We start from the raw sequence: 9,101 nt of genomic DNA on the forward strand, positions 1-9,101 counted from the left end.
TGGCATGTGGCATGTAGACAGGATGGCAGTGACAACAAAAAGCCAGTACTAGGTTATCAGATAATACATAAAGACTTCTATATATTACCTGTCTGGGGTAAAATACAAACTGTATTCTGAGAACTGTCCTTTTCTGGATAAATCTCAGTAATTAATACCTTCATCTCTTATTTTTGTCTATAAGGATTGTTTTCTCCCTTACCATTAATTCTGAAGATGAGGGTTAATCAGCCCAAAATGCCAAGTTCCAAAGTAGCTTATTTTCTTTCTACGTTGGTAGCAAAGCGTGACGGTTCCATCTTTTTTGTTCAATCTCACTTTGAGGTCTGACACTCAAAACATTTATTCATGTTAATCTAATTCATGTGAGTAATCCATTTAGTTTAGCAATCTGATAGATAAAAGAACTGGATGTTTTGAATAATTTTCTTCAGCATTTACCACCCTAGTTAGCAATATATTTATTATACTTTTGGATTTATTATACTCTCCTGTTTTCTAAGGAGAACAGCTCAAGGAATACATAATTCTAAAAGAAGGCAACAGTTGTAACATAGAAATGTATTATATGTTTTGCAGCAAAAAACGATTGTATATTATTTGTAAAAGGAAAATTTACGATTTGTAAATTTGTAAAATACTTACGAGGTATTTTTTTATCTTTTGGGGGAGAAACTCAGAATACTGTATTCTCTACTGTCTGTGCTTTGATTAAAGTTCTTAATTGAATCTACAGTTGAATGTCTTGTTGGTCTGTGTTGCTTCCTACTGAAGAAGTTGAAATAGTATATTCATTTTGCTGTGGGAGAGGGCAGATTTGTGACTGGTTGTTAACTGTGTGTTCAATAATCAGTCAAAGGCAAGCCAATGGCCTTGGTCCTGATTTTATGGTGGTTTGATGCTGAAAATAAGGAGGCTGGCTGTATAAGGAACATATACACCTTTCTGCCATATAGCATGTCAGTATTTTTACTGCTTTAAGCAAAAACTGTGGGTATCATCATTCAGGTATCTAGAAGTACAGTGATAGTTGTGGCTACTTGCATTTATGTGTATTTACATCTAGAAAACTGATCCATCATGCTAGCAACAATAATAGAGCCTTTCAGCAGGGGCTCAAAAGACAGTGACTCGAAAGAGGTGTGAAAGCAGCAGTGTTTTCACTGAAAGCAGTTAGAAAACACCTTCCACTTGTAAAAGGCACTGTTTTCCCTCCCACTTTAACTTGGAAACAGATCAGGAATACAATTATGAGTCTTGGTACAAAGCTTCTAAAAATCATGTTGGTGGCTTTGTAGCAGATGTTAAATGTATCTAATTACTCCCTTTATTGAAGCTTAACCTGCAGGAGAGCTGAAGAGCATCCAGATCCATTGCAGACCATTTTACATGTTGGTTGAATCTTATAAGTGTGATAGCATTGCAGCATAAGGGCTTGGGGACTAATTTTAAAGTCTCTCTCCATGACCAGTGAAGAAGTTTTTGAAAACCTCACCTTTATTCACCATAATCACAAGGTCATATTTGATATGCTAAATAATGTGGGGTTTGGCACAGTGCATTTTACTGACTGGTAATAAAGCTTTTGTCATTTAAGACATAAAGAACAGGGGACTGCAGGGTGTTGCCTTGAGCAGTGATGAAATAAAAGATATATTGCATATTATCCTAGCATTTAAGGTCTTGGTAATGGAACGGATATATAGGTGCTATTAAAATGCAGAATAAGAAAAATGCTGAAATATTGGTGTTTATTTTACCTTAGAAATACATTCTAAGAACATCTTCTGTTGTTTAATCTGAGATTGTATTCAAAGAACAGAGGTGTGAATAGGAGTTCCCTTAACTGATATAGAAAGTGAAGTTAATAAAGAATTTCTAAAGCTGTTTCTCAGGTAGAATTAACAAAATTTTATCCCTGCCCGTTTCCGTATTTCCCTGAACTCTGGAAATTTAAGGAGTCAAGGTACTCTAAATAGGACAGCTAGGAGTGAAGGTAGATGTGGAGAAAAACAACAACAAAAGCAACCTATACAGAACAAGCAGGCAGTGAAGAATGCATGTGCAGAGTCAGGGAACCACATGAGTTTATTGGGTTGGGAGTAAGTGAATATAAAATTGAAACAGTGGCATTTCAGATAATGTATTGGAAGAGAGACCAAGGCAGAAAGAAATTGCTGTATCATTAGAATATCAAGGAAGGGTATGGAAAATGCAGTTATTTCTCATACTCTGAATACGCATCTGATTCTGGAAAATAAGCTATAGAGAATGCATGAAGGTACTGTGCTAGCAATCATATCATTAATAGTGACGGGTAGAGAAAGCCAAACCCGAAACAGCGTGTAGCTGCTTTTAGTTGGGCGCTGACCCATTCCTGATAGATAAGGAAGATGACCTTTAATTAAACTTAGTAATACGTGGACAACATTTATGCCAATAACATCCAAGTGAATTACACTGCAGGGGAGAACATTTACCCTGTCTGTTGCTGCAAGCAAGTTCCAGGATAGCATCTGCTTTGACCAGCATCTGAACTGATCCCAAATAGCAGCAACCCTCTTGCATTAATTCTGGAATCCAGCATGTACGTTCTAAGTGCAGTAACAGCTGGAGCCAAGTAACGTACTGAACTGGAGGTGGCAAGTTCACTGGGAAAGAAAAGTCATGTCGTGTTCCAACTCTGTGGACTGTAGCAAGCGTTTAGGTTTATGTGGTTCTCTCAGCTTGAAGACCACTCATTGATCTTCGTAAGAAAGTTGTCTAAGGAACAATAATAAGGAATAATAAAGAACTTGGCCATTAGCTAGTAAGACACAAAATAAACAATTACATGTATAGCTGTTGCTCCATGTAGCTTCACTAGATGGGAGCTGTACATACATTGAGGAACATATCTGGTTTTTGCCCATCAGTTTACCCTTTAACAAAATTTTCTCTGTATTATCTCCAGAAGTAATTTCCAGTCACTTTTCTTTGAGTTTCATTTCCAGACTTCTGTCTCTGCCTTTTATCTATTCATATGATCACTGATTAAGCAAATAATTGCATGAAAGTGTCACCAGTAACCATTAAAATCAAGTCTTTAATCGACTGCTAGATAATCTAGCCTGGCCCTACATATTGCAAGATGGTAGATTTCATCTGCTAATCTTTGTGTTGAATCCAATAACTTGGATTTCCATAAAAATATTTGCCAGAAAAACTTAAAAGTCTTAATTTGAAGGTAGATAAAGAAAATCCATAGTTTTAAATTGCAAAGCAATTTATTCAAATGGTTAAATGGCCTTTGCTCTTTTAGAAATTGTACCTTAATTCTAAATTCAGCTTGTTTTCTAATATTTGATTCTTCTAATGTTCATCTTTGCTGTTAGTCATTAAAGCCTAAGATTCTTTGGTTTGGTTTGGTTTTTTGGTGGTGGGGTTTTTTTTCATGTTTAGGTATGCATAAACGGCAAGCAAGTCACTTCTGTCTGTATTGAAGACGGCATCCCTTGTAAGGATATCTTCCAGGCTGGAAAACTGGCAATCAGTTTGTCAACAGATTTTTTAAAAGACGTGACCATGAAGCATTGGGCATAATTTATCACAGTATGTGACACTGGAATATGTTCCTCCATACTGCTGCTCACTATTCTCCTACACGAGTACTCAAAGACTGCATTCACCCTTTTTGCCATGTTATCACAGGGGGAGCTTGCATTAAATTGCTTCTTGACTGTGACATGACATCTAGGATTTTTCCAGAACTCGTATTTTCCAGGATACAGTCTACCCTTCAGAAGAGACAGCCTACCTAAAGGTAGCTCTACAAAAAATACATTTTTTTCGAATGGGCTCAGTTTTCCAGCTTATGCAGATCACTCTGTGTGACTACCTTATCCTCACTAATTACTAGTCTGTTTCTCTGCAGCCTTTTATTAATGCTGGTTTACATGTATATCTGGATCATCAAGGAATATGTTGGATCTTCCATCCTTCCAGGACCCTACTAAAGTACACCCCCAAAACATTCTATTAATGATGACTGATGGCTACTTTTCATCATTTGTCATTTTCAATTTATTTAACGTGTACCTTACGGACACTGTATTATGCTATTCTTTTAAATTGGGTATATGACATTAGAACTGTATGTATTGCATTTGTATAACTGCAATATTGTTGTATTCAGCTAAACTTGTAAAAGATCCATGTCAGGGGAGATAATACTTCCCATTCATTCTTTATTAGATGAACCTTACAGCATCCCAGAAAGATTGATGGAATCCACTTGTTTAAGGCTGCTTGCAGAATTTGAAACAACTTTTTTTTTGCCCTGTAATCACATTTAGAAGCGACACACCAAAAGCTTACTTTTGTCTTTGTGGAGTTTAAACTTTAATTTGGAAGAAATAAAGCAGGCATTTCACATCTCTGGGCAAGGGACAGTTCCTAAATTCCTTATCGGTCTTGCTTAATCAATGAATTACACTAGCATCTATTTATAGATTTAAAAATAAAAATCGATATCTAGTAAGACCTGTGACTTTTGAGAAGACATGGTGTATTCTTCAAATAAAAAGAACTTCTGTTTCAATTCATACTTATACATTGTATTGTGCTTAATTGCGCCACATTATATTATTCTTAGTAATTCATTACGAGAATTTAAAATAACGAATGCAGTAAAATAAGTAGTGGTCTTTAAAAAGGTTTTACAAGTAGATCTTCAAGAACCTGGGACTTAAGTTATTTTGTCAGGAAATATGCTATGGGATAGTTTGTAGCAGTTCTCAGATACAGCTAAATCTAACTGACAAGTGGGATACTACCTATGCTATACTCTCTGCATTGCACTTCCATGGACCTAGGAGTTGCATTGCTTTTTTGGAGTCCTCAAACCACGCTTTAAGCTGGCCCTTAACTAGGGAAGAGTGATGAGCCTCAGACTCCACCATCTGTGCGTTCCTTGATCACTGTAAGCAACTTCCATGTGGTCAGTTCTGTGAAAAACCACACACAACAATGCAGAACTACATAATATACAATAACATGTTTTAAGAATATGTATAATAACGTTGAGATGGTTTTTGTCATGTAGAAAAGAACCATGTTTCAATTCTAACAGTTACATTGTGCATTGTGGCAGCTATAATTTTCTCTGACGATTTTGTCCTTCTTAAGTGTGATGGGATAATTGTGCCCATCTACTCTAAAGCTACTGGTTATCTTTTTCCTGCCTCACACCAGTGGGTGAGGCTGTTATATGGGTGGCTGCTATGTGACAAAATACAATGTCTTACTTTGCCGAGCTGGTAAATTAATTCATATCACATGAAGTAAATGTATCTCTTGAATATCAATCCATGTGTGATAGCTCTGTCTAAGAAAAGTTTAGGAAAATTAAATTACAAAAACCGCTAAACCAGGTCTTAAACTGCCTGGTATGTTCCCAGTGCTGATGGTTATCATAACACTGGTATTCTACAAGTTTAATCTTACTTTTTTCTGATTTAGTCATGATGCCATATGTGCTGAACTTAGTCGTCACCAAACAAACTGGGAATTTATTTATTTATATATATAAATTTATAAATAAATATAGATATAAATTTTTTTATTTTTTTATATATATATATATATAATAAATATATAAAAATGGTGGTTTTCCCACCATTTAAAGGCAGAAGAACTATTTTTAGGTCACAGCAAAGTAATTTCTGAGGCAAGCTTTACAAGACTTCCCACTCAGTTCAGCTAGTTATTCCCAAACAGGTTCTATTGCTGTGTCCGCTTTTCATTTCTGTACGTTCTCCATCCCTGCCGAGTGTTTTCCCTTCCCATCTATCAACTAAGGTGATTGGCCTTACAGGACTACCACGAAGTACTGCCAAAGTACCGCTGTTCTCCACTTATCTCTTCCTCCCCACACCCCACCTCTGTGCATTACTTGCCTCACTCTGCTTCACAGGCACTCTAGGCAAGATTTATTCAAATTTGTAAAATATGCTAAGTCCTGTGGAGGACTAGAAATCGGTACGACACTAAGAAATAACTCAGTCTCTTAAAACGGTGAGGAGTTATTCAGATAATTCCGATAAGCTGAATCTGACTGTACAGTTACTTATCAATGTAAGTGGCCTTCTTTTAAGGCCAGGAAAATGACATTTGAAATACCGCTGTTGTACAGAAAACGTAGCTTTTTTTCACATGCATTTCTGATATATAGCATCCACTCCATTCTTAAAATTGTCACTGCTATTGCTGTCATTCTACACTTGTTTTAAAATGCTCAAAAATCTTTAAATTTCATATGTCTTTTCAAAATACAACTTGAGGTGGTAAAAAACCAGAGTTTAATAAAATTCCATTTGTCTATTTAAATTATTCATGTATGGAAAATCGTTTTTCATAATTTTTCAGATGCTATTTTTAATGCTGTGGCAACTCAAAAGCAGCTTTGTGTTGAATCTGCAAGCTCGGTAGTTAATTCTCGGTGATGAATATGTGCTTTGCTTTTTGAAGGCAATTTGGCTTGGAAATAAAATCATGAAAGTATGAAAATGCTGAACTGCACATGCAAAGTATGCTTCTGACTATTCTGATCATAAGCTTGCATGAATGTTAAAAACGTGGTAATTTGTTTATGCAATCACCCTCAGCTGTCTGTGATAATGTGCCCTTATTTAGATGTAGAACTTTATATAAGTAAAAGCAGTTTCCAAAGTGCTGAGAGGCATTGGAAAAAAAAAAAAAATGGTGAGGAAATTGGAATTTTTGTAAAATCAGTCTGAAAGTCAAAGGAGGAACTAGAGAAAAAATAAAGAAAATTCCTCCAAGGTAAAATTCCTCCAAGGTCACAGCCAAATATTATGTTGTATGTCTTTATGATTCCTAGAAGGTTGCTTTGCAATCTACATATGTATTATATGTAATTCTCCTTTTCAGGAGGGTGAACATTGCTTGACAGTTGTTTCCTGAACAGTAACTATACTCATTTTTAATATATTACAGTATTTAATAAATGAAATAAATTTTTGATAATTATTAAAATATTTGTATTTCACTAAAACCCAGAAAATATCACAGTGACGAGTGACCAAGGCTGGTCTGGCCTGCAGTCTGACTGGCTCTGTTTTCATGGGCACTGAGAGAGTGTTTTTCTTGTCCTAGGTCACCACTCGCAAGAGGAACCCTCAGCAAGAGCAGATCTATGGCACATCAGCTTTTGTATTGCTGAGAATTACTTCCAGACCCTTTTACCTCACTAAACAGGCATTACTACTGCTTTTAGTGCAGAAATTGCCATTCAAGCTGAGGATTCCCTACACGGCCAAGGTTTCTTATTCCTGTTACAGGTGGGTGGGGTAGCTGCTTGAAATTGTGACTCATATACTCTTGTGTGGTTTTAATTACTACTGGAAGAATAAAACCAGCAGAGATAAGGCAATAACCTGACTCCAGTGTTTTGGGCAGGCTGGTAATCTTCGGCTGCCTCCAGGGGTGCTGGCCTGATGGAACAGGCTTTTCATCGGAGATAAGCATCCCATACTGCAAGTATCTTTAAAGAAATGGTGCAAATGAGGAAAGAAGTGAGGGATAACTCCCCTGAGCACATAATGCCTCTCAATCTCTATAAAACTCTAGGTGTTTTTACACTCTCAGAGGGGCAGATGTGAATCATAAAAGAGCTACCATTAAGGAAATCTATTCTTTCCAAAGGCAGCTCCTCTTCAATTTTAAACTCAGCTTAAGTACGGTTTAAGTGACATTGTTAGACAGAATCAACATGTGACAGGCAGATGCTCCTTAGTTTAAGCTTCTTCACTAGTTCACTGAATTCTGCTCTCTTTCTAGATATTTGTATCTTTAAGGAAAAAAGGTTTTGTGTGTGTGTGTTACTGGGTACTCCTCTACGAAAATCTCTTCTGTGTTTATTTCTGATGTATCCCTTCTTGCTATTCTTTGTATCTACAAGAAAATTCGAGGATTTTAGCTAAAAGGTTATTTTATCTTTGGTAATTCGGTAGGTTTAATTTTGTTGTGACCACTTAGAAGGTATCTTTTTTTTTTTTTTCCTCTGTTTCTTCCTCCATCTTAGAAAAGTAAAGGGTACACCCGCAAGGAGGAATTTCCTAGTGATTGTAGATCTCAAACTAATCTTCACTGCTTGGCAGAGAAAACCTTTCAGATGCTGAAACTCCCAAATTAATTTCAATTAAGACAGGGAGTCCACACACCACTTCACCTAGAATCATTACTACTGGAGAAGTTTACAGGTTATTTGTCAGCCTCAACTGAGTTCACCCTTAATATTAGGAAAGCTTAAAGACAAAAGTCGCATGCTTGTTCTGGCAAGAAATCTTGACACCGGAAGCAGAAACAAAGATTATCAATTACGTAAAAAATAGGATGTAACTAGAAAAGTGTCATTATCTTGTTAGTTAGAATTGATTTTGCTACTGTTATCTGAGGGAACAAATTACCAGCATTCTGCTTGGTAAATGCACCCACTTAAGAGCTGATGTTTAATGTCTTAATATCTCACCTCCTCTCCAGGGTTGAAAGCTGTTCCCAACAGCAGCTTCTTGAGCAGCTTGCTCTTCCTTGGCCAAGATGCAATTCTTTCCATTTTCTCTCATCCCTTTTTCTTCCTAATCTGCTATTCCATGTAAAGGCAATATTTGAAGCTTTCAAATCTCTCTGAGGTTCCTTTAAGTTAATGATCTTATTCTATTTATTAGCTTAAAGAATGTTACAATATTCTGTAGATCATAAAAATCACTAGTCATATAGAAGTTGTGTCAGTTTTGAAGTTCGCATTCAGAAATTGCACGTGAACAGCACAGATGATAGATGACACCCCCACCTTTGGCTGAGGAACTCACACTGCCATGACACATTCAGTCCCGTAAACCCCTTTGCTTTTCTAACATGAAGAAAAAATGGTGTCTAGCTTATTTTCAACATGAGATAAAAGCCAACATTTTGTTTTCGTCAGCTACCTCCCTAGATAACTACTACTGCCATTTATGCTGTCCTGGCACACAACATGGTATCGGAAGACCATTCCTCATTTCAGGAAGTGAACAAAAGATGAACCTAATCCACCTCTAAAG

The sequence above is a fragment of the Pelecanus crispus genome, chromosome 1, assembly GCF_030463565.1.
Source record: "Pelecanus crispus isolate bPelCri1 chromosome 1, bPelCri1.pri, whole genome shotgun sequence".
Taxonomy (NCBI): Eukaryota; Metazoa; Chordata; class Aves; order Pelecaniformes; family Pelecanidae; genus Pelecanus; species Pelecanus crispus.